The 27,894-nt window shown below is 34.8% G+C and overlaps 1 protein-coding gene across 1 annotated transcript in view; it reads right to left on the bottom strand.

Annotated features, from left to right (window-relative positions):
* The window catches only part of LOC127852418 (ensconsin-like), a 91,329-nt gene extending 75,667 nt beyond the window's left edge, over positions 1-15,662 (bottom strand). The window contains exon 1 of the mRNA XM_052386373.1: positions 15,642-15,662. The gene's annotated coding sequence lies outside the window, so the exon portion shown is untranslated. The remainder of the gene's footprint in view (positions 1-15,641) is intronic.
* Positions 15,663-27,894: the final 12,232 nt, after the last annotated feature.

Raw genomic sequence — 27,894 nt, 5'->3', positions numbered from 1 at the left:
TTAATTAATTCCAAAAGAACATTATGTTAAAAGAATGATCCTCAGTGCTTGAAACTAACTTTGAACCCTTTACCACTTAGATATGTATTTTGATTCATATGTGTAGTCCCTAAAAAAGTTAAATAATTAGTTATTAATTCAAGACCTTTCTTACTAGATTGTTAAACTTCCAGGCTTCCTTTCCAACCCTAAGTTACTAATAAGCAGCTAACAGCATAAAACCTGAACAGACCAAGAGTGACTCACAGGCTGTTCTGGTTTAATGCTGTTTGTAATAGCCATTTTCACTTAGCTTCTGAGTTAGATGGGAAAAGGTTAAATCCACTTGTCCAGTCTGACTTTTTCTAGAAAATTTTCAATAATGTTTAGACCAAAAATTTACTTGACCTTAAAATGTGACTTATTATACAGTGAAGATTTCAGTAATTATACAACACCATAATTATATCTAGTTATATTTTAACTTAAAGATTATTTGGAAATCTTCTACAAACACAGCAAAACCAGAAGAGTGAAGCATAATTTTATCCCTAAATCATTCACTAGAATTGACAAAAGCCAATTATGCAAAATCACTTAAATTGTTAAATATAAATTTAATCTTTTATAACTTTTTTATGTCATAATTGCAATAGAAGGAGCAATAGTTTGACAGCTGATTATTGTGCATAACTAACAAATGTATACAAAAAATGAAACAATGATGTGTTTGTCAGAAACACAATGCCCCCTATTGCGCCGCTTTGAAATAAAATTTCAATATATCATTTGGCAGGTTTAGAAATTATCTCCCTTTTAAAGCTTATTACTTCCCTTGGATTGTATTTTTTTACTTTTGACTTTGAAGAATGACCTTGACCTTTCACCACTCAAAATGTGCAGCTCCATGAGATACACATGCGTGCCAAATATGAAGTTGCTATCTTCAATATTGCAAGTTATCAAACTTTAACCAAGGTTAACGTTTTGGGACAGAATGACAGACAGGCCAAAAACAATATACCCTCTCTTCTTCAAAGAAGGGGGCATAAAAAATGACCTTAACTTTGGAAAGAGAAGCATCTGTTTTTAAAAAATTTATTTTAAAACAATGTTAACAACAAGTATGAACAATGTCATTTAATAAAATATAACAAAACTAATCATGACAGAGTTGTGAAGTGAACAATACCATTGATCAACTACTAACAGTACAATGTAGAACAGTGTGTAACAAGACTATTGCCAAGCAATATAAGTCCCCTACTGGCTCCACCATTGTTAGATATTCCAGATTTTTGTATATTTGTTGCCATAGCAACCATAATTTTTTAGGTAGGAACAAAATGAAATGACGTGCATAATGTCCATTATTATAATTGCCATCTATCCATGTTTCAAGTTTCATGAAAAAATATTAAGAACTTTTAAAGTGATCGCAGGATCCAGAAAACCACCATTTTCAGCAGTATTTCTAGTCTATTTGTTGCCATAGCAACCAGAATTTTTGACGTAGGAACGAAATGAAATTATGTGCATAATGTCCATATTGCCATCTATCCATGTTTCAAGTTTCATGAAAAAAATTATTAAGAACAGTTGGTGCATACATCATGTTGCCTTGACATGATGAAACATTTTGCTAATACACTATTAACAGTCACATGATCATAACTACTATTACTTATTCCATCTATGGTCTATGCACAAAAAAAGTGTCCACTTTGACCTTGACATTGATGCAACAGGAATCCTTCTTTCACGCAACACATCATCAAGATATAATCAGAGCTCTAGATAAGGTTTTTGAAATTCTTAACGTTACTACCAGATTTTCAAAATGAATTCTAAACTATGAAATGTTATTCTTAATGTTACTACTAAATTTTGGAAAATAATTCTTAACTTTTCTAAATGATCAAATATAAATAATAATGGTTATTTTCATGCAAAAAATCAAAATAAATATACTTTAAGCAACTTTATTTATACGAGTTCAACAGTGTCTATTCAGTATTATACAATTTTATTTTTCAAATACCTTCATATGCCCAAACTGTGCTTAGATTGCATGCCTTTGATGAATTTTTACATATTTCACAATTAAAACGGGTCTCCCCTTCAATCTTTTTAACGATAAGCCACGGGAATTGTCCCTTCCACTCGTTCAATGTTTTTTTTGTTGTTTAAGTTTGGACCCGTCATGTCGCATTTTTGTATAGCTTTTCTGACTGTGTCGGCAACTGAACATACAACATCGTATAAGATCTTTTCTATAATGTCTTTCTTAACATTCAACTTCAGCTCACTTTGCGTACAATAAGTTAAAAGTGTGTTTTTGCACGCTTTGCAGTTTTTTAGGACGCTCTCTGGGCGCCGCAATTGATTTTTGACAGATAGACTGTACACTCCGCTTTTATTGGAAAAAATGCGCTTTGTTAAACAAACCCGATAACCATTCTATATAAGCACCGAAAAGATCTTTAATACGCGAAAAGAACTCAATAAAAATCCATACAAACCTATGTAAAAATATCTTCGTAACTTGATTTTGTAATTTTAATGGTACGACAAAATTTTAAAATAAATACATAACGGACTTGAAAATAATTCCTAATTAAGAAAATACGACCCTTATCTGGAGCTCTGATATAAATATTTGTGAGAATTTATTTAGCAGTCCCATATTAAAGCAGGACAAAGTTATTGCAAATATTAAAATATGCACAAACTCAAAGTATCTTACTGTGACCTTGACATTTATTTAAGCAAGTTATATGGTTGCTGCATGCAGCACTTGGTTTTGATATGATGATCATTTGTGCACAATTTATTTTGAAATCCCATGATGAAAGAGAAAGTTGAGCAGACATGCCAACAAATACTTTTACTATAAACACTATCCAGAATATGCAAAAAATCAAAGAGTCCACCTCGACCTTGACCTTGAAGCAAGCTGCATGGCAGTTGCACGCATCATGTTGTCTTGGTATGATTATTATGAGCTGGACACTAAATGTCCCACACAACACACAGACATATGTAACACTACATGCCCTTCCACCATTATAATCATGGCAGGGAAAAAATATATAAAGTCAGGCAGCAAAAAATTAGAATTACAGAGAAGCTATAAAATAGCCCTTGCCTCAAAAGAACACCTTAAAAACACTCAATAGTTCCACCCTATCACCTTGTCTGGAAGCGCCATATTCAACCAGCTATCCAATATTGTTGTTAACAGAATATTGGATTAAAAGACCACTTGACTCCATTATAAATATTACCAGCCACATCCGATTCAAAAGCACATGTGAAACAACTTGTTTCTCCTTTCTCAGTCTCATTAATAAATCAATATACCTATATACATGAACATAATATGTATGTATATTCTTCACACTTTATGATATAAGCGGCAAGGAAATGGTCCGTAATTGTAAACCAGTCTGACACAAACAACACAGGAATCAACACTTCATTATTGACAGGTTCATTTGCATACAGGTGATTGTGAGGCAAACGTAACACTGCATCTTGGAACCTGTCGCCAAGCAATAGCAGGAAAATTAAACATTGATTTCTGAAATAAAATGCATTAATGACAGTCTCTGTGCATTGCGATTTTCCTGTAATCCAATAACATGATAGCAAGGTGGTCTAAAACAATTGTTTAGATGACAGTTTAATGTAAAGGTGTTGAAACATTATAATGTCCCTTACAACAATGGAAGTGACAGAGATTAACAGTAACAACAGCAGGTTATAATCTCATACAACCTCTGCAATGTTAAATATTAGAAGTGTTCACCTATCAACCATACCTAATATTAACAAGACAACAAAAGTTTTCACAATATTTTCCTAAATCTTGTACATGTAGCAAAATATTCAGCAAACAAAATTTGTGTATTAACAACGTATGAAAATACTAAAACATCTCAAGATCCAACGCAATGGCAGCTTATACATCTTCATATATAAGTCTTCATATTTTATATATTTTTTAAAAAGACGAAAGTTAGAATACATTTGGATTAAATGTTGAACATATAATTATGAACACACTATTTTTTTCCGCCCTTTGTGCCAGCCTGAGATTATATTGTAAATGGAAAAAAATATTTTAATTTTTATTGCACTCACTCGCTCCATTATTTGGGGCAGATTTCCGTCAAACAACGGATCAATTTGTTGTGGTCTTCAAGATCTTTTTTCATAACTGACTTACAAGAAGTTATTGCAACAGTAGCTAAGCACAATCTTAAATTGACCAAATGTTCCATGTTCTGAAGAACTATGGCTTAAATTACATATTTACACAAACGATCCAATTAAAGAAATTACGAAATAATGTATTGCAAAAGATTTACTCTTGAGTATCGTCCCTAGGGCGATATTGTTTGCTTTTTATGAGGAATTTATTACCAGAACAAATGTTCTATAAATGGTCTTTCCATTAAATATTACTCCTTGTATCAGTTTTCCAATCTCTGTTATTGAAGCCTTTTAATGCAATTTGAAATGAACTAATTTAATACAGCCACAGGTTAAATGGTTATGATGTACCTATTGAGAGTTACCAATTGTTGAATTGTATGGTCTCTTGCAGCTGTTTATTACAGTAATATGTTAAAACCTCCAAAAATAGAATGATAACTGTGACATCCCAGACAGCTGGTGACTTGCTGGTCAGAATGTTATAAGTTCATATAAAAATATGTAACCTACAGCATAACAGGTACAGTACCATCACCAACATCCAACTGGGGCCTGCAACATATACACCATCCAAGTCACTCAATTATTTATAGTGTTGACTCTATAGTAATCTTGTTTTGTGTTTGAACTCAAAGTGTATGCCCTTTGCCATGGAGAACATGCATGCATATAGAATAATAGCAGGTATATGCAGAACCCAACAAGCTCTTGGCCCCTAAAATGTGTGCTGACTCCCTAGATTTTCCATAAAAACTCATCTCCATCCTATAAAAGACATACCCATGTGGCAAAATTGGGCAACAATACTTTACAATGTATAGCACGCAAGTTTTTATCCCAAAATTTCAATGGAAACAGTGTGTGCATGTTTTACCATTTCATATAATTCATGTATGGCAACATTAAAATTGTGTGTGCTAAAGACTTAGCTACTGACAAGATACATGTACAACTGAAATACTGTTAAACCTCACAATATACAAGGGCTGTTTGTAAAACATGCATACCCCCCATATGGGCTGTCAGTTGTAGTGGCAGCCATTGTGTGAATAAGTTTTTTTGTCACTGTGACCTTGACCTTTGACCTAGTGACCTGAAAATCAATAGGAGTCATCTGCCAGTCATGATCAATGTACCTATGAAGTTTAATGATGCTAGGCATAAGCATTCTTGAGTTATCATCCGGAAACCATTTTACTATTTCAAGTCACTTTGACCTTTGACCTAGCGACCTGAAAATCAATAGGGGTCATCTGCCAGTCATTATCAATGTACCTATTAAGTTTCATGAACCTTGGCGTAAGCATTCTTGTGTTATCATCCTGAAACCATTTTACTGTTTCGAGTCACTGTGACCTTGACCTTTGACCTAGTGACCTGAAAATCAATAGGGGTCATCTGCCAGTCATGATCAATGTTTCTATGAAGTTTCATGATCCTAGGTATAAGCATTCTTGAGTTATCATCCAGAAACCATTTTACTGTTTTGAGTCACTGTGACCTTGACCTTTGACCTAGTGACCTGAAAATCAATAGAGGTCATCTGCCAGTCATGATCAATGTACCTATGAAGTTTCATGATCCTAGGCGTAAGCATTCTTGAGTTATCATCAGGAAACCATTTAACTGTTTCGAGTCACTGTGACCTTGACCGTTGACCTAGTGACCTCAAAATCAATAGGGGTCATTTGCCAGTCATGATCAATGTACCTATGAAGTTTCATGATCCTAGGCGTAAGCATTGTTGAGTTATCATCCAAAAACCATTTTACTATTTCAAGTCACTGTGACCTTGACCTTTAACCTAGTGACCTGAAAATCAATAGGGGTCATTTGCCAGTCATGATCAATGTACCTATGAAGTTTCATGATCCTAGGCCTAAGCATTCTTGAGTTATCATCCGGAAACCATTTTACTATTTCAAGTCACTGTGACCTTGACCTTTGACCTAGCGACCTGAAAATCAATTGGGGTCATCTGCCAGTCATGATTAATGTATCTATGAAATTTCATGATCCTAGGCCTAAGCGTTCTTGAGTTATAATCTGGAAACCATCTGCTGGACAGATCGACCGACGGACTGACCGACATGTGCAAAACAATATACCCCCTCTTCTTCAAAGGGGGGCATAAAAATCCAACAAAAAAGCAATGAAAACAAATAAAAACAAACTACTCACCTTGGTTATGCATGCTTATTCTTAGGGACATTGGAAACATAATCAACCTAGGGTTACGTGCAACATAATAGTGGCTACATTCCACTAATGCACATGAAATCCAGTTGCTGTTCAAATCAATATCAAACACACTTCAACACCTTTGCAATGGAAGAACTTTTAATTATTGGAGAATCCAGGTTATCAACCACACTATTATTGTTCCTAATTGAAGTAATCTTTGTCCATATTTTTATGTGCTTTTAAAACCAGTAGCCACAGTACTGAATGTCACTGAATTTCTATAATAAACTTGCATTTATCTACACATTATTGACATTTTTGAAAGATACTTTAAATTAACCAAAATGCTGGCTTGGCCTCAGAAATGAATTATTTACTCCAATTGTTACCTTGTCCAATTACAAGATCAGTTTATGTTCTATAACCATATATTTTAAACTCAATCATCTGCAACATCATCACTTGTGACAACACTACATGTAACACAATAATCAAAATATGTACATCATTTAATCATATCTCAGAAATTGGAGATACATAATTATAATACACATTTCTTTTGACAAATGTTAAATGTTTTGTTTTTTTTAAAAGACTAAAAAAGAACACTACAACCAGAAACCATCTGAATATCCATATCTAAAACAATCACAAAATACACCACTAGCTCAGAAAAACACAGTCTGTACAGCCATAATCTTGCTCCAAATATCATAAGTATTTTGCAAGATGATTATTCGTGATACCTCCATGTTTTCAAGGTATGTATTTCCAGACTGATTGCCAACTGTTCGAGATATCACACCATGAGTGCTCCTGCAGATTTCTCCAGTAATAAATAATAATGCATATCACAGCCTTTATATTTACATGTGTATTCTGTGAACTTGATAGACCTAACATTTAAAATGAGGTCTTAATGTCAGCAAGTTGGAGCAGTTTAATATATATCACAAGAAGGCAACACCATGGCCCTTAAGTGCTCCCCTGAGATAAAGGGGCACAACAATTGTCAGGACATTGGACCTGGGTTTGTGTCATCTGTGTCAAGATATAAATGGGCTGTGTTCTATGAAAAGGGGGTTGAATGAACCTGTGTTAGACTGCACAGGCTTATCTGGGATGACACTTTCCGCATAAACTGGATTTTTGATAAGAAGAGACTTTCATTAAACGAAAAATATAAAAGCAGAAATGGCTGTCCCTGGTAAGCCTGTGCAGACTGCACAGGCTATTCTATGATGACATTTTATGCACATGCGTTTAACCCCCTTTTCACAGTGCAAGGTCCTCATGAATTCTGTTTTCATTCTTGTCAGACTTGCTACAGACTCTGTACAGAAATACATGTTAATGTTCCTCAAAGCTACCAGTGAGCACTACATGTGCTAGAGTGAGCTAAAAAGTAAATTTCATATTATTTACAAACACAAATGTCATGCTAACTTATTTCTGACAACAAGCCCTTATTAAACTGCTCTTGAAAAGTTATTTGGTCCAAACAAAATAATATTTTTTGTATAGTCTGACTGTTGGATTTGTTAATCAATGAAAGCACAACACTTTGGGATAGCGATTTAAGTGTACATGTACACACATGTATTACCGTGAAGATTGCAGATGTGTGGTACATGAACAAATGTTATCTAAACACCAACCTGTTTATATCCTTTCAAGCAGAACTATTCATATAAGATACTAATGTGATAAAATACACCATTATGTCATGTATTTGAATGACACTGCTTCTTTGCACTTTACTGTTACCAAGTCACCACTTACAGCAAAATTTAGTTCATATGTCAGGGCAAAAAGATAATTTTACAAAATATCATTTTACTGTAATACTCATACATGTATCATGTTCTTTCTAGATCTACTAAATTACCTACATTTTAACATCTTGAATTCCTGTCATTTCAATCATCTAAAGGATTTTATTCTGAAATAACTTAGTCACTGTCATGTAAATTAACACAAGAAATGGTACAGACCTGAAAATAATGTAAATTGTGAACTTTGCTACCAATGTTACGATTGAGCCGAGTCGGCAGTATTACACAAAATTATGCCCAGAGCCAGAGGACTCCATACCATTTTATCGGCCTGCTAAAATATTTGTTACACCTTATTATTAATAACAGACAGTGGACATTGATATTAAGCCAGCAGAATTCATTACTGCCGAACCATGACTGCTCCACCTTCCCACCAAATGCTTAAAAAATACTTTTCCCCCAACAACCCTATGCCACACTTCCCAACAAATGCTCCAAAAATGGTATGACAAAAAAAAGAAGCCCCACCCCCCACCTACACACACACACACACACACACACACACAATAAGATAAAATTAGACAAACTGATCATTTCTGAAAAAGTGCAAAAAGCCCAACCTTAAACAATTTTGACATGTGATGCATATTGTTGCAGCTTAATCAAGTACTTGCAATTGATTAAATGATAATTATCTAATTGTAACTGCTGATATGGCAAATAATTCACCAGGTATTTAAACTGCATTTTGATAAATTATCGCCCAATAATGAATATTGCGAAATTCATGCACTACATTTCTGTTATCTCTATGCTGTTAAGGGACTGTCTTGATACAATGTATCAAGGTCAATTTAAAGAGTAAGAAAAGTGTATGCTGCAGTTACCAGATGTTATGAGAAATGTTAAACTCAGTGCTGGAACCGAATTGTGAAGGAACCAAATAGTGAAGGCCTATGCAAACATTTTGGATCCAGATGAGACGCCATAGAACATGACATCTCATCAGGATCTACATGTTAACTGTATGCTATTCTAATAGTATTATTTGAAAAAAAAATGAAGAAAATGCTAATTTTAGAACGACATTTTAGCAGACGACAAATTTCCCTGCATGCAAAGGGTTAATCATTTATAGCAGGAATAATGTGGGTGCTCAGTTGATATTATTTAGAGAAAAGTGAGTAAATGTATGCCCATTAGAAATGCCAACAGACACATTAGCAGGGGTGGCGAAATCAAATGTTCGAGTTGCCCGAGTCGTACATTTGCTTGTCTGGGCAACTGATTTTTTTCAATTAAGTTGTCCGTGGACAACAAGTTTTTTTAAAGTCGGGTCCAGGTATACAAAAAAAATACTTTGTATTAAAGCCGTAATTAAGTTTTACAAAACCGGATGTTGACACGCGATTACATTGTCAGTGCTATTTGCGGAGCAATCAAGCTAAAATACGGGCAGTCTCCTGCGCAGTAATCTCCCTTATTCTATAAGAGACCAGGAGCATGCCGCAATTTCAACATTCGGCCCGACTGTTAGACAGTGTACAGACTGGTTTCTTTATATCTACAATCAGACGGAAATAAAAAGTATCAAACTAAGATAATCAAAACATGGTCTACCTTGTTATTTGAGACGACTTTAATGGTTAAGATGGAACATTTTTTTTTTTTTTAAATCTTCAACAACAGAGCAGAAACACGAAGCTTTGAGCAGTGTACCTCCCAAAAATACTAAAAAAGATTATGATAAAAAATATGATCTAAGTAAACTCACCAGAACTTTTAAAAAAACTTGGCTAACAGATTTTCAATGGTTACCAGTTGATGATAATCAAATTGCTACCAGTAGCAGTGCAGAGCCTCAGTCTGATGAGGTCGACATATTGGACTAGTTTAATTTGTTAAGATTACGATGTACTTATGTTTAACACATGTTTTAATAACACTAGCTTTGCAAGATTAAAAGTTTGACAAAGTATTTATATTGTTTATAATATACTGCTATAATGAATGTACCATTGAGTTACAACTATAAACAAAACAAGCAAATCATACTCATTTTGATATATTCCACATTATTTTAAATTAATCAATGAATGCGTTTATAATTTATATAAACATTAACGGACAAGTGTAGTTCAGCAACGAAAAAGTTCAATTTCCTAAATGGTTGTCTGTGGACAAGTATAGTTTTTTTAGATTTCGCCACCCCTGATTAGGATGTAAACATGAAACAAGTGGGTTTCAAAAAAATTGCCCATCTCCTTTCAATTAAAACCAGGATGTCCTGACCCATTTATACTCATGAGATTGGGTACTTAAATGTAAATTGGGAAAAAAATTATTTGATAATACAGTCTAAACTGCCAGTATATTTCATTCTGAAAGCCATTTTTATTACCCCGAATGTGGGCATATAGTGATCGCATTTCTGTCCGTATGTCTGTGCGTCTGTCTGAAAGTCTGTCACACTTTGCGTTTAGGTTTTGAAAAATGCTCACAACTTCTATGTCGCCTCAGATGTAACCTTCATATTTGGTATGCATGTGTATATGGACAAGGCCTTTCCATACGCACACAAATTTTCACCCATTTGACCTTGAACTTAGGGTCCGCGTTTAGGTTTCGAAATCTGCATTTAGGTTTTCAAACATGGTTTCGAAAAAGCATTTTTCGAGGGCATATGTCATCCTATGGTTACAGCTCTTGTTCACCTCTGTATAGGGGTCATGAGGCAGTTGTTTCAAGGTGCAAAAAGTAAACACTCGAATAACTATCTGAGTTGTTGTCTATCACCTCTGATGTCATAGTATCTTTTGTCTGTGTATTTTGTGGCTGAATAAAGAATCAATTGTGCTTATTTTATATAATAAATGCAGTCCAGTGTGAGAAAAACATGGCGGTTTCAGAAGGTTTGATTTTCAGGTATTAATTATGGGGGAAATCATTCATAACACCATAGCTGGTGACAAAATCTATAAATCTTTATAGCTGATACATTGTCAGTGTGAACAACAACAATTAGCTCATGAGTGCGGAGAGTGTTATAAGCAGGCAATAAAAGGATTAGGGATCATCTTGTTTGGCAAAACAGACATTTTGCAACTTTTATAACAAACTTTCGGCATGTATGTAAGTTGATTTGTTTCATGTCAAACTCAGTTTCTAACAGCGAATCCATTATTTATACTTTTCACCTGTTAATCTCTGTTTATTAACATCAAAAGGTCAAATGGTCAAAGGTGAAAAGATTAATTGGGATTTTTTTGACTTGTTTTGAGACACAAAAGATACTTTTTGCTTTAAGAAAGATGACCCAATACCGGCTATAAAATCAGCCAAAAAATGCAGAAAACTCCAAAGCAGTTTTGGAAAAGGAGAAAGGATTGACCAGTAACAGTGTTGTAAAGGTGTCACCTACCTGACTAGATTGTAGTCCAATTTTAACCTGTTCACTGAACCTAAAGCATAAACACACATACTTAAATCACCAGTTAGAAATCACTACAAACCCTTCCAAACTCATGTTCAATGAAGTGTCCTTATCCAGTTCCTCCCAACACATTCGGTTCATTCACTTAAGTCTCTAAAAATGCCAATACCAGTTCATTATTTACTCACTACCTATTATTACTTCTCCACAGTGCTACATTGTGTATGTCTAAAATAAACTTTACATCCAGGTTAACTATCAAATAGCCATTAACAAATACCTCAGCCAGTTGAATAAGGTTGGGTCATCTGATATTTACATACATGTCAACAAACGATATGCCCTGTTTACTGATATCTACTGGTATTCTATACAAGTTTAATACAACAGGTGTTCTTGTACATACAATCATTCCCAAGTAATGTAACTTAAACTTTGAGGGACACAACATGAATTGCAAAATTCTAAATTTAAATGTCAGTTTAAAATTTTGCTGATGGTTAAAATGTAAATGACCCACTCACGTTTTATTGCCACATTTAATAACTTGTTTTCCTCAGTATGCAACATATAATACATTACACTACAAATAGTTTTAAATAAAATAAGTCTTAACAAAGTTGTTATAATCCAGTAGCACAAATAATTATATAGTTAAAGTACCGGTAAGTTTACTCTTCAAGCCCTATCATTTAAACCAGCTCAAATAAGTGTTCAAACAAGAAGCATAAAGACTGTCAACAATATTTTTGTTTCTGCTTTAGTAACAGTAATCTATGCATTTTTATAGCAAACTAAATTGAGATTTGAATTTAAACAAGGGCTGTTTGTAAAACATGCATGCCCCCCTATATGGGCTATAAGTTGTAGTAGCAGCCATTGTGTGAATACGTTTTTTGTCACTGTGGTGGTGGTGGTGGTGGTGGTGGTAGTAGTAGTAGTAGTGGTAGTAGTAGTAGTGGTAGTAGTAGTAGTAGTTTTTTTTTTTTTTTTTTTTTTTTCGACCGCCCGATGGACCATTTTCAAAATTATTTTTGTAAACCAATAAAAAAAAAAGTCGTGGCCTTATATTAATCAACAAAATTAAACATTAACACAATATTTAATATACAAAATATACAAAAAATCTCATATTCTGATAATATTTTTACTGATCCACTGTATTTTACAAAAAAGGATGATGTTTCATTGGACTGATAATTATAGATTTAGGATTAGGCCACGACTTTTTTTTTTATTGGTTTACAAAAATTATTTTGAAAATGGTCCATCGGGCGGTCGAAAAAAAAAAAAAAAAAAAAAACATTGGAAAAAAAAGTTAATACTAATAACATCAGAACAAAGAGATCATATCTTTTATAACCTTAACACAGAGACAAAAAATCAAATTATGCAATGAAACACATCTATATCTTCAAATGAAATGAGTCCTAACAGCACCTTATGTAACATCAGGCAATTTTAAACACTCCATTACATGACATGCGTTCTTCTCCCATTAAAACGAAAAACTGCGCTTCATTTCCAAAATTGGATGCGCACCATTACGCAATGCGATGCCCGTTGCATAAATCTTATATAAGATAAACTACTCATACACAAATTACCCGGTATGTGTTTGCTCTTACTCGACTTATGAGATCGTACATGAAAAAAAAAATCGAGGTAGATCGATCCATGCGTCGTCGCGGTAATGTTTGTCAAAGTTGTTGTTGTCATGAAAACTCGTTGATTTACAACGCAAAACGTCTTATTTGAACTGACGCGAATTAATTTAATCATATTTGTCAACTTCGCTTTTGCTTTATTTTGATAATTTAATCCAAAGTTTAATGTTAGCAAGTGTTTTTTTTTTACTGGAATTGTAAACAAGGAGTCAGTTAAAGTCTTCCGAAAATGTGCAGTCTGTGTGAATTGACAGTTTGACGTCATCAAAGGAAAGCCGCTTTCTGTCGGAAGCAATTAAGCGACAAATTTCGCGCCGAAAAAATTGGCTTCCTTTGTCTAGCAATCAACATGCCGAACCAATCGTGTGTTTGTTTCTCAATTGCAATCCTCCAATTTAATAAAAGCACGTGCATAGCTCCGCCTTCAAATCTTTTGCAGAGAACGGAGGCGGAGTTTAACGGTTAATTGAGCTAGTGTTTTACACAAGTTGAGTTCCGATTTGCCGAAATTACTCGGCCCTAAGCATTGAAACGACAAATACATTTATCAATGATTTTCCGAGATATACCGATTTGTTCCGATTTCCAAACTTTCTGTACAGTTCCTATAAACTATGGCGGACGTGTTTACAAAATTCCTAAACACATATATCGTAAATAATGGCAGTGTTTTATTGGATTATTTATACTAATTATCAAATACTATCGGGTTTGTTTAATATAATTAACATGTTAAACAATATAGTTGCGTCACAGACACGGAAATAAATTTTGATGGGGTCGACATTTGACTGACGCTGATTTTCTTATTGTCTGTAATTTTTACCCGAAATAAATTTTGAGAAGTGCCCATAAAAGGACTGGTACATAATGTGTCACATTGAAAAATATCCCGATCTCTGCAATATGTGTGAACCAATCGTTGATTGTACTTACTTGATTTTATTCGCAACCGTACTCAAACAGGATCGTGTTTTTTTTCTCGTTTCGCTCGTTTTGCAGTGCGGTCGGGAATAAAATATTTAAAAAAAAGACGATTTTCCGATTTTATTTTTTTTCCCATTTTCCAAAAATTAGGGTCGGCGGTTTTGTAAACCAAGAAATATAAAAGTCGTGGCCTTACAGACCAGTTGCTTCAGTAATACTGTTCAGAGTGTGCCCTGTTGGCCGCGTATGCATTCTTGAGTTATCATTCAAAAAACCATTTTACTTTTTTGAGTCACCGTGACCTTGACCTTTGACCTAGTGACCTCAAAATCAATAGGGGTCATCTGCGAGTCATGATCAATGTACCTATGAAGTTTCATATTCCTAGGCCCAAGCGTTCTTGAGTTATCGTTTGACAACCACCTGGTGGACAGACCGACAGACCGACCGACAGACCGACCGACAGACCGACATGAGCAAAGCAATATACCCCCTCTTCTTCGAAGGGGGGCATAATAAATACTATTTATGTCAGGCAGTCTATTATTTAGCAATATCGAGGGGTGAACGGAAGACTGTTGTAACTCATATTAAATAAAGAAGGAGATACTGCAGTTTTCCGTTCAGCCCTCGATATGTAACTCACTTATTTGCTAACCAAGAAAATTGATAAACCTATTGCTTAAGTACTTGCATCCTCGAATTTGAGACTTGGTCTGTGAAAACTGGGTTTAACCCATTCCCACTCAGAAGCCAAGTGAAATGGCTATGAGCAAACAGCATAAAACCAGAACAGCCTGTGAGTAACTCGCAGTCTGTTCAAGTTTTATGCTGTTTGCTGCTTATCAGTATCGAAGGGACAAAAATGAAGCCTTTAAAACTTGAATCGAGTAAGAAAGGGACTTCAAATGCGTCAAAATACGTATCTAAGTGGTAAACGATTAATGTATGAGCATATAGGGTCATCCCATTTAACCTGTGCAGATTGTGCAGTCTAATTTCAGATTAAAAGCATTTTTCACTTTAATGCAGTCTCTCCTTTGCAAAAAATTGAGTTAAGGCATAAAAAGTTGTCCCCGATAAGCGTGTGCAGACTGCACAGGCTAATCTGGGACAACACTTTACACACATGGATTTACAAGCCTTGTTTCACAAGAAGAAAACAATGAATGACTCACAGCTGTTTATCACAAAATGTACCATAAAATAAGCATTATTCGTGTCCTCTGCATTCACTGAGTTTTAAAGTAAACATACTTAAATATGTGCTTACTGTACTAAACACTGGAATGCCCCAATTAAAATTCAAGGATAGTAACATTTCTGCATATGTATCTTGTTGACTTAATCACAAACAACAGCTTACAGATTATCAACATCAAAACACATAAAAAGTGCTGGAAAATAAAAGTATGCTTAATTTCCAACAACTGTAGTATTTATGGAAATTACCTTTAATTTCCAGAGGATAAAAACCAGTCACATCTCCACATTTCAGCAAAGATATGGGCCACAGTTTACATTGAATACACAAACACACAATAATATTATAAAATTCCATAAAACATTTAGGATGTGAAAAGGTTACACATGGGTGTCAATCCCAAAACCTGGTAGATAGCAGGGCAACAATATCCCTGATACCATCTAGGATAAATAACAGTTAAACTGTGTTTACAATGTACCTACATCAAATAACTGGATGCGGTCTACTTGTCTCAAAACCACCTTTCACTTGATACAGAGTACTTCGTAATACAAGAATGCAGATGTATCATGTTACTGTTTTCTGAATTGTCAAACATATTGCAAATAGGCCAGCCTCTGATCTACTCAGGTTCAGGAAGAAACAAAATGCTTGATTCAGCTATCTGATTTAAATGAGTTTTTAACCCCCTTCCCCACTCGCACACACATTTGCTGTTACTGAGGTAGCCAAAAGAAAAACTTAGTCTCCAATTCTATGGTATTTATAGAACATTTAAATCCAATGGTAGTTATTTATGATGTGTGAAATGTTAATATGCTAAGTAATGAAGATTCACAGATTTTCATTTTTCAGTTTAGTCAGGGCAGTATTTATTAAGTACTTGCCATCATGCATGTTTTAACAAGATGCTGTATTAAAAAAATTCTTACTGAGCCTGTGGAAACCGTGATAGTATTGATTCATAGGCACAATTGAACAGGACTTTTGTAAGCCTGAACTAATCTAATTCCAAAAGTATGTCAAGTAAAGGTCAAGAGGTGAGGTGATGTGGGTATGTTGAGAGTGTTCAAAGATAACCTCCATGCAAGCATCAAAGCTTTGTAGACCAAATGTGTCATTTTGGGTAAGCAAAGACCTTCTGAATTGTCTAGTTAAAAAAGTAGGTCAATGTCAGGGTCAAAATGAGGTCAAGTGCTGTATGTGTGTTGAGAGTGTTCAAATACATCATCCATGCAAGTAAGTTGAAGTCAAAAAGAAATGAGGTCAAGTGCTGTACATGTGTTGAGAGTGTTCAAATACATCATCCATGCAAGTAAGTTGAAGTCAAAAAGAAATGAGGTCATGTGCTGGACATGTGTTGAGAGTGTTCAAATACATCATCCATGCAAGTAAGTTGAAGTCAAAAAGACTGACAATGTCAAGGTCACAATGGGGTCAAGTTCTGTACCTGTGTTGAGAGTGTTCAAATACATCATCCATGCAAGTAAGTTGAAGTAAAAAAGACTGACAATGTCAAGGTCACAATGGGGTCAAGTGCTGTACGTGTGTTGAGAGTGTTCAAATACATCATCCATGCAAGTAAGTTGAAGTCAAAAAGACTGACAATGTCAAGATCACAATGGGGTCAAGTGCTGTACGTGTGTTGAGTGTTCAAATACATCATCCATGCAAGTTAGTTGAAGTCGAAAAGACTGACAATGTCAAGGTCACAATGGGGTCAAGTGCTGTACATGTACGTGTGTTGAGAGTGTTGAAATACATCATCCATGCAAGTAAGTTGAAGTCAAAAAGACTGACAAAGTCAAGGTCACAATGGGGTCAAGTGCTGTATGTGTGTTGAGAGTGTTCAAATACATCATCCATGCAAGTAAGTTGAAGTCAAAAAGACTGACAATGTCAAGGTCACAATGGGGTCAAGTGCTGTACGTGTGTTGAGAGTGTTCAAATACATCATCCATGCAAGTAAGTTGAAGACAAAAAGACTGACAATGTCAAGGTCACAATGGGGTCAAGTGCTGTACGTGTGTTGAGATTGTTCAAATACATCATCCATGCAAGTAAGTTGAAGTCAAAAAGACTGATTATGTCAAGGTCACAATGAGGTCAAGTGCTGTACGTGTGTTGAGAGTGTTCAAATACATCATCAATGCAAGTAAGTTGAAGTCAAAAAGACTGTCGATGTCAAGGTCACAATGGGGTCAAGTTTTGAGGGTATATCAATGAGACTTATGCAGAAAACATTTTTATGTGTGGTTTTTGTATTGACCAAGAATTTAGACCTTCTGAATTTGTCTTAGTCCAAAGAAGGTAAGTAGATTAGAAAAATGTTGTTGACAGTGTTAAAAGAAAACATCTACCGGTATGCAGGTATCAAAGCTTAGTTAAGAAGGATATTAAATGTTATACAAAAACCGATCATTTATCATTTTTGGTTTACCTTGTAAGGACAAACAAACTGATGAACAAACAGGCCAATGGTAATATGCCCGAGATAGGAGCGCATAAAAATGCAACTATCTACCAGCAGTTCTTTCCATATACATGTACATGTATATTCTTAAGAGCATCATATAAGTCAAAGAAATGTCAATGACATCGAATTATTCATAATTTCAGTAACTGTCTACAAAAATAACTTAAACCAAGAGTAAATGTATTTATTTATAACTTAATGGTTATAAAAACCGATTTCAAAGATTTTATAAAAACAAGAGATATGTTTGTCAGAAACACAATGCCCCCTAGTAAACCGCTTTGATTTATTTTTGTTTTGATTATATCCCTTTAAAAAAGATTACTTCCCTTGTAAAAATCTGTACCGACCAAATGATAAATAGAAATTATATCCCTTTAAAGCTTGTTACAGTACTTCCCTTGGATTTTTTTACCTTTGACCTTGAAGGATGACCTTCACCTTGACCTTTCACCACTCAAATTGTGAAGCTCCATGAGATATACATGCATGCCAAATATCAAGTTGCTAACTTCAATATTGCAAAAGTTATGGCCAATGTAAAGTTTTCGGACGGACTGACAGACAGTTCAAATGCTAATTGTATATGCCACCCTACCGGGGGCATAAAAATAAATGAATAAATAATTACTTCTGTTATATTCATAATGTAATCTGCTTAAACTGAGTAAATTCGTAATTATTGCTCAAAACAGTAATAAACTTTACCATTTCTTAAAGCAGATACTATGTTTAGGTGACAGATGGCAATTTTAAGTGGTCTCACCTTCCCACATTAACCTCCCCTTAACCTCATCTCGCCATGGCCATTCATGTCCGAATACTTCCTATGAAGTAAGGTGATGATGCACATTTCTGACAAGTAGGTTGTTGTTTTATAACCATTGTTACCATAGTTCTATTTAAAACTTGTCATTTATTATTGGTACGACATCATTTATGGAAGAAATATGTTTTCGACCCAGGCAAATGTGATCAAGTTCATACGCACACATCATTAAGGTATTCAATTTATTTTGAGATGGACACAACATTCCCAAATAAAGGTATTTAGTGTGCCCATTAAAGAATTACACCTGCGCATGTGATAAACTCAAAAGTATTGCACAGGTAACCTCTACTCTGCCATAAACAGGATCATTGTGAATGAGTTGTTCCTTTGCCACAAGATAGATAGTTAACCCTTTGCATGCTGGGAAATTTGTCGTCTGCTTAAATGTCGTCTGCTGAATTTCTAAAATTAGCATTTTCTCCGATTTTTTTTCAAAGAATACTATCAGAATAGCAAACAGTTTGGATCCTGATGAGACGCCACGTTTTGTGGCGTCTCATCTGGATCCAAACTGTTTGAAAAGGCCTTTAAAATTCGGTTCCCGCACTGAAAGGGTTAAACTGCCATAGAGGTTGATAATGCATTTTGTTTAATGGTAATCTTGGAAAAAATATAAATGGGCCGCGTTCTGAGAAATGTGGGTTTAATGCATGTGAATGAAGTGTCGTCCCAGATTAGCCTGCACAGTATGCACAGGCTAATCAGGGACAACCCTTTCCGCTTTTATGATATTTTCTGTTTACATAATGTCTCTTCTTAGCAAAAATCCTGTTTAGGCGGAGGTGTCGTCCCTGAATAGCCTGTGCAGACTGTAATCTGGCCAGTGGGACGACACTTTACACACATGCATTAAACCCCCTTTTCACAGAGCACGCCCTAAATAAATCTGTTCAAATTAAACCAGTTTTAAAAGGAAATGTCCAACAAAAGCATGAACTAACTGCATGCACATGAACAACAATTGTTTTTGTCATCACAGTGTGTCTATTAAGCAAAATACACCAGCACAATCATGTTCCTTTGCATGGGAACATCAAATATTACCTTGTTGTAATCTTTGTTTTACTCCTACAAATACTCCAACAAGATTACAGATTTAAGAACTTAACTAAGCACATAATACTGCACTTTAAGTTTCAAATCCTCCTTTCATTCTCCATAATCAATTGTTGCTCCTGATTACCTATAACCATTCACTTAACACTTAACAGCATTAGCACTGTCGCAATCTCTCTTATCACCATATAGAATTTTACACACCAGTCATTCAATACACCAATGAAAATAGTTATTTCAGTATGTCATCTGATAATAATTATGGCTCAAGGCCACATAAATGACGGTTTTATTTTGAAAGTTTCAATTTTAATGTAAATGCACTTGCCTGACCAATCAGTTTAAAAACATGTCATCTTTTACGTCATGTACACCCGAACATGTGACAAGACATGACTACCTTCTAGCACAGGGCTTGCAACTTGTTTTGCAAACTGGAGGATTTAACTTCAAAAAGATACTTTTCGAAGCCTTGCAGGCAGTCATCAATATAATTCATTCAGCTGGAAACTTGAAACAAAAAACTTGTTATCTTCTGATCCAGGCAGTAAAATCACACATTCACATGCAAGGTTGAGTAAAGGGAGTTAAATTTTCAAAGCACAGTATGTTATGTGACACCAACTCTTACATAAAATTCAACTGTCACTGGTTTTACAAGATGAATACAATTGGCCCTCAGAAATGAGTGCTTTAATCTTTAACTTGGCCTTGTATCTATTTGTCATGATTGAAACATCAAACCATTAAGTGAGCTGCAGATTATAACATTAATATTATTTTCTCATTATATTGTCATTTTTATTAGACCTTGCCAACGCAATTAAGTTACTTTTATTTTTTACTTTATACACATACGTTTAAAACAAACATTTTAAACCTGAATTTAATTACATATATCGACAGCTGTGGAAACTTTATACAGGTTGCAAAGACAGGCAACCTGTAAACTATGTGCTTAGTCTAGTACTTAGAATAGCCTGGGCAAAAAGTGTGATGGGAATGCACTGGCATCTCAATGAGCTGGTTCAATTGACCACACTATCAAACATATTTGCACTTAATCTCACTATTCAATATTTTCCCAGTAATGCATTATTTATCCAAGTTTTATTTCAATCCTCAGATTTTAATTTCAAAATGTTCAAGGACGATTAAACAATAGTGTGTTACAGCAACAAAAGGCAATAGATTCTCATAAAATAAGATAAATGTTGCAAAGACAGGTGTGTGCATCTATTAATATCATAAAATAATTTATCATATATATTACAAAAACCTGGTTCAGGTACTCAGCTATTTACACTTTACCCTTCGACATACATGTACATCACTTCATTTTGGTATTCTTGCACATGTTTATTTCTATCACAATATCTCTTGGATGAAGTACAGACCTAAAAAATGTGCTGCTTTATAAACAATGGGTGCCAATGATGGAATCTTGACTGGAAGCGTACACTAAAAGCATAGTGTAACCTAAATTTAACACAATAAGGTTTGGGCTTATGACTTTGCTAGAGCTATATGTCCGAATGGCCTTTCACCCTCTAAAAAAATAGTACCGGTAGATGGATAAAGTTTCTGAGAATAACTTTATTCTGAATGAATAACCCAAGAATCCGGAGAGGTGGTCTTTTTGAGTCTTAAAAGTTAAAATTTATAAAACTATTAAACTTAAGTATTGCACGAAATGAATGCGAAACATCCCTATCATAATATGATCACTAAGGTTTATGTGAGTGACTGAGTGATCACATCTCCTTCTCATTACATGATGGACTAGTGACTTCTCCTCCTTTGGGATTTATTTTGAGCAAAATAGTGACCAGTAATATTTAATTAAATTCAGTTATATACAATAATAACACAACATTAACACTGAAGTGTGTTTGTTTGTATTCGTTAATGATTTCCCTCACAGGGCTAGCGCTGGTCCAAAATTTCTTTGAGCCAACCAGATTTCGTTTTTCGGCGCGCGAAAAGTGGTTTTAAAATAATAATATATACTATCAACTTGTTCATATTTCTTTTTATGACAGCAAGGGCATATCACATATAATCAGGGATCATATTTTTTTCGGTTTTGTCGGTCCTAGACCGATTGGGGCCATGAAAGACCGATTGAAAATCCCAAACAGTCGGTCCGATTCTGTTCGCTATTAAAATTCCCATGTCATGAAATCGATTACACAGTGTACATGCTAACACACCCTAATGACATTCTTATCTCGATAAGGTGTGATAAACCATCCGCTGCAGTCTCTAAACCGGTCAGGACCGGTTTATTGCACGTAAGACCAAGAATCAAAAACTTGTGAACAGCGGATTAAAGACGCATCCGAAAAGACGCGTCTGAATGCACGCGCTGTAACTAAGCAAAACATGCAGATACATTTTTCACCAGCGTAATAATCCGGTAATATAATTATGAATGAAAGTCGCGGATCTGATCGACAGAACAGCCGAAAGTTATTTTTATGGGCGGAACTTCACATAAAATAGTACACAAGAAAAATAATATACATTGAATAAATCTTTAGTAAAACCGTGTAAGAAACGAAATAATTCGTGTACTTTATACTTTGTGTTGAATAACTCACGACCGGAAAATTAGATGCGTGGTTTCAAATGCTTCGCTCTCGTGATTAAATCCCTACGCATCTAAACTATCGGCCGTGGGTTATTTGACAACAAATTATTTCTTAATTATTTGGTTTGTTGTTGTCAGTAGCCAACCTACGCACAGACATTTGTTTGGTTCAGTGCATGTTTGTAAGCTATTATCGAGTCGACAACAATTTAAAACATCGGTATAGACTTACACAGATTAATAATATTGACAACGATGAAAAAAGTCTGATAAAACAGCACACGAAACAACAATGAAATACCAAATGATAAAACCAGTTGATCAAAACTCGTTCCGTTAAAAAAAAATGCATAAGGAAATTTTACTTGTACATGTATTATACCACCTTTATGAATGGCAAAATCAATGGTATATATTTTAGCGTAATTTGTCATGATTTCGGATATACATTTTCGGATACTTTTCCCCATTTATATCCGGACCGATTGATGTTGCGGGAAAATATGATCCCTGCATATAATATAACATGTAGTTTTCAATATAGAAGTAATTATGGTACTTTTCAAAGTACAAACATAAGTTAATCTGTACATGTACACTTAACAGTGGAGTAAGTTGTCCCAAATTTGAAATCCTGAAAATAAGGCCGGGGGTCTTAGAACCAGGAACCCAACAGGAATAAAGGGCAAAGCCCCCCACCCCACCCAGAGACTTACAAATTGTTCTTTGTGATAGTCTTTCCAATTGCAATTTCAAGTGATTACAATTCGAATTAATATAAACCATATCGTCTGTATTACCGCATGTGTATTCGGCATTCTATTTCTTCTATAAAGAACTCCGAAAATAAATCTGCGAAAAATAATGTATCCGAAAACGACAGTCTGAAAAATTGTACGCGTTCTGCACTTGAAATAAAATTTGCATATCGTTTGATTGCAGAAAATGAAAATTGGTAGCCCAGCAAATACGTAATAAATAGACCATTTGGTTGACATTTTTCTTCACAATAGCATGTGAGTAAAACAACTTAATTATCACCTTTTATTTCAAACGATAAATTATTTATTATTGCTCTTGTCATTTGTTTATCTTTAAATACGACGTTTGCCATCGGCCGATAAATTGTAGGCAGACGACAATATCAACTGTGTATTCCAAGTGTCTACGCATGATTGATCAAATATTATGCGTGAGAGAACACAATGTTGATTGGCCAGCTACCACGTGCGCTTCAATAACAATAAGGTCAAGCGATGTCTCATGTTCTGGTGCAGAACGGTTTTCGTTTATTGTTCAATTTGCGAACACTTTTAATGAAACAAAGAGAAAACTATAGAAAACCAGCCTGGATTTAAATGGCGGATAATTTCAATGAAGATTTGCGAGATTTTAGCATTTTCGCAAATCAGAATTTTCTTGAGCCAATTTCTCAATATTTTCGCAAATGGCTCAAATGGCGAACGACAGCGCGAGCCCTGCCTCAAACAGCCAAGTGTTACAAAATGTAGCTGTTTCTGCTGTAATTAGGGGAACAAAATAAGTGTAGAGTTGACGCTGCTTCTCCTTAATTTCAGCTGAGGGAGAAGCCACTTCACTGTGAAGTGTTCTGATTGACTGCACTAATAGAATCATATGATATCCTCCATTGAATGACAAAAAAAATGTTGTTATTTTTTTAATTTCAGGTTACAACTGAACGAGAACCTCCTGTAGCAGCTACTAGAACTTTACCTCTGTTACAGACTTTGTCTGTTAAAAACACTCTGACTCAATAATTAAAGGCTAGCCTGCCTTCCAAATGAACCCCCTTAAAGTAAAATCGACCTGTACTTATACCTGATAGGGAATATGGGAACACTCACAATCAAGGTTTGTGCTTAGATTGACTTTAAATTATTCACCAGGACTCATGCAGGCTGATGAAGTACCTTTTATGAAGTTAAAGGGGCTTTTTCACAGATTTTTGCATGTTTTGAAGTTTGTCATTAAATGCTTTACCGGGGGGTATATTGATAATTGTAAACATTGGAAATAAAAAGCTCCAGTGAAAAATCGAGAATAAAATTTAAAAAAAAAAAGAAAAAAAGTAAGCCGCAACTGGGTTCGAACCACTGACCCCTGGAGTCCTGGAGTAAAAGTATAAACCATTTAGACCACTCGACCATCCGCGCTCACGCAATGTGGAAAGTATTATATATTTATATAAGCAATCTGCGGAGTTTCACAAAATATAACGACAACAACAGAACTCTCCAAATTATTCAATCGTTTCGCGTTGCAACGCTTTATAATTTTCAGGTTTTTAAATCGCGAACAGATGCATATATTGGCTATTTTAGAGCTTGGCAAATGCTAAGTATTACTGTTTCCTCCTAAATATAATAACTGAAACAAAACTTTGCGAACCTGAAACAACTTTTTTAAATTTTGTCAATTTACCAAAGCGTGAAAAGGCCCCTTTAAATGATGTAGCTGGAGTCTCTTTAGGACAAAACTGACAGTAAATGTTACTAGAAGCAACTGATTACTGAGATTGACACAAGTTAGGACAATTAACCTTAAAAATTCACCAATTTTCCTACATGTAATCAGAAAAACATGTGTAATGCACTGAAACATGTGACCTTGAGATCAAAATGGAGAGGACATTTCATCATAAATTTCATGTATATCTAACTTGCAAAAATAACACTTAATGCATGAACACTTTAAATTTTATTGTTTTGATTATATATGGAAGATTTGCTACTGAAATCATTTCCTGTTGATAAATGCATAATAAAGTGGATTCAGATATTTTATTTTGTATTGTTTTAAACTATATATATATATATACTATTTTGCCTATATTGTTTTTAAACCTTTCAATGCTGCATTTTAATATTTGGATTAATGCTTTTATGAACTGGAATAAACAATTGCCTTCCATTAGTTCAACCTCCCAAAATAGCCAAAACTAGAGCTTTGTCACAGACGTGATGTATACCCCCACGTGCCACATTGACACAGACTATTTTGCATGCTGTCTTCACAAAACAAGAAAATCTAATTTATGGCAATTTTTTAGAATTATTATGCCATTATCATTTATAGCAATTTTGACCCTTGAACTCTTGAATTCTTTCACATGACACGCCGTGCAATGACTGTGAACAAAATAAATGTACAGAGTCATTTTAAAATCTCACAATGAATGACATAGTTATGGTCAAGACATGATCATGTATTGCCATTTTGACCTTTGAACTAAAAGTGTGACCTTGACCTTGGAGAAAATGACTTAATTCTTTCCCGTGACACACCGTCCAATGATGGTGAACAAATGTACCAAATGATTTTAAAATCTCACAATAAACCAAATAGTTATGGCTCGGACAAGCTCATTTATGGCTTTTTTTACCTTTGAACTCAAAGTGTGACCTTGACCTTGGAGATATCGATGTAATTCTTTCGCGCGACACACCGGCCAATGGTGAACAAATGTGCCAAATGATTTTAAATTCTCACAATGAACAACATAGTTATGGCCCAGACAAGCTCATTTATGGCCATTTTTGACCTTTGAACTTTAAGTGTGACCTTGACCTTGAAGATATTTACGTAATTCTTTCGCGCAACACACCGTCCATTGATGGTGAACAAATGTGCCAAATGATTTCAAAATCTTACAATTAATGACATAGTTATGGCCCAGACAAGCTAATTTATGATCTTTGTACTCAAAGTGTGACCTTGACCTTCGAGACATCGACGTAATTCTTTCGCGCGACACACCGTCCAATGATGGTGAACAAATTTCCCTAATTATTTTAAAATCTTACCATAAATGACAAAGTTATGGCGCAGACAAGCATTTGACCTTTAAACTCCAAGTGTAACCTTGACATTGGAGATATCAACATACTTTTTTGACACGACACACCGTCCAATGATGGTGAACAAATGTACCAAGACGTGAAGTCATTTTAAAATCTAACGATAAATGATACAGTTATGGTCCGGACAAACTTTCGGTTTAAAACACACTAAGTGACCCCGTGACCTAGTTTTTTACCTGGCATGACCCATATTCAAACTTGACCTAGACATCATCTAGATACAACTTGTGACCAAGTTTGGTGAAGATCGGATGAAATTTCGGGACAGACCAACCGACAGACCGACAAAGTGACTCCTATATAGCCCCCATTACCAGTAATGGGGGTATAATTATAAGAATACAGTGTGTATTGAAAATTGGACAGCATGCCAGTCTTCAATTAGCCTATAAGCCCGTAGCCCGAGTCGAATTTTGGGACGGTCGGTCGATCATAAATGCAAATTAAATAGCCCGACCGGTCGTTTGAATATTTTAGCGTAAAATAATAAACAAAGTGAAAAAAATACATGAACACCGGTCAGCCACTTTGGGTTAAAGACATAATCAATGGAAGTAGTCGGTACAAGTCGTTAGCCAATCAACACGTCTGAGTTCCACTCTTACTGAGACTCCGGAGATGGACTATTTATTATTGATTTTTTATTGGTTAGCGGATAGAAAAACAACTGACGAAAAATCTTCGCTACTTTCCGAAAATCGTACAAGTCAGCAAACGTTGCAAATGAAAAAATTTGAGTGATCGATTAGCAAAATAAAGCACTGCAATAGCATATATTTAAGCAGTATGTTAACAAAATTATATATTTATTACGTATTTGCAAGGTAACTGGTTTTCATTTTTCTTGAATCATATGATATGCACATTTGATTTAATGTGCAAAACACTTTCATATTCTCGGACTGTTATTTTCGGATACAGTTTTGTTTTTGTAGATTTAAATTTATTTTCGACATTCTTTATGAAAATGTCTATAAAATGATGAATACACATGCGGTGATACGGATGGTATGATTTATAATATTTAGCATTGTTTTCACCAGAAATTGCAACTAGAAAGACTAAAAAAGTACAATAGGTTAGGGCTCAGGGCGCTAACAAAACTGTATGAAAATTGTTTCATGATTTAGGACAAATGTCCTGAAAAAATTGACCATTTAGCCATTTGAGGAAACCTGTCCTGAGTTAATTGGGGCCAATCTGAAACACTGAGATATGGAGATGTCCGGAGAGCATGCCTTTGCTGTTGTTCTCAAAAATAAATAATACAGTCTGTTGAAAATGGGACAGGCAAATGTTTTTACTCATTAGAAGTTATTTCTGATTGGAAATGAATATTTTTGTTGCTCTGAGCCAAAAAAGTCAGTAAATGTATGTTAACCTTTTCGGGCTATTGAAACTGTCTTCGGTCTATTAAAAATTCTATCTGATTAGCCCAAAGGGCTATTGGTCTAAAATATTTAGCGTGAAGACTGCAGCATGCATGCATAAGCATGATAATTTTGGTACACATTGATAAGTAAAAAAATACCCAGCATTTAAGATGTAAGACCAGCAGGCAGTTGATTTGTTAAGAATAAAATTGTAAACTTATAACTGTAGCATGTTATTTATTTTCACCCCACATTTTGTAACCATGTCTTTATTCATTTTTGCTTTT

The sequence above is a fragment of the Dreissena polymorpha genome, chromosome 12 (assembly GCF_020536995.1).
Source record: "Dreissena polymorpha isolate Duluth1 chromosome 12, UMN_Dpol_1.0, whole genome shotgun sequence".
NCBI lineage: Eukaryota > Metazoa > Mollusca > Bivalvia > Myida > Dreissenidae > Dreissena > Dreissena polymorpha.
The sequence above is the reverse complement of the archived record's forward strand: the minus strand, read 5'-3'. Positions and strand labels throughout refer to the sequence as shown.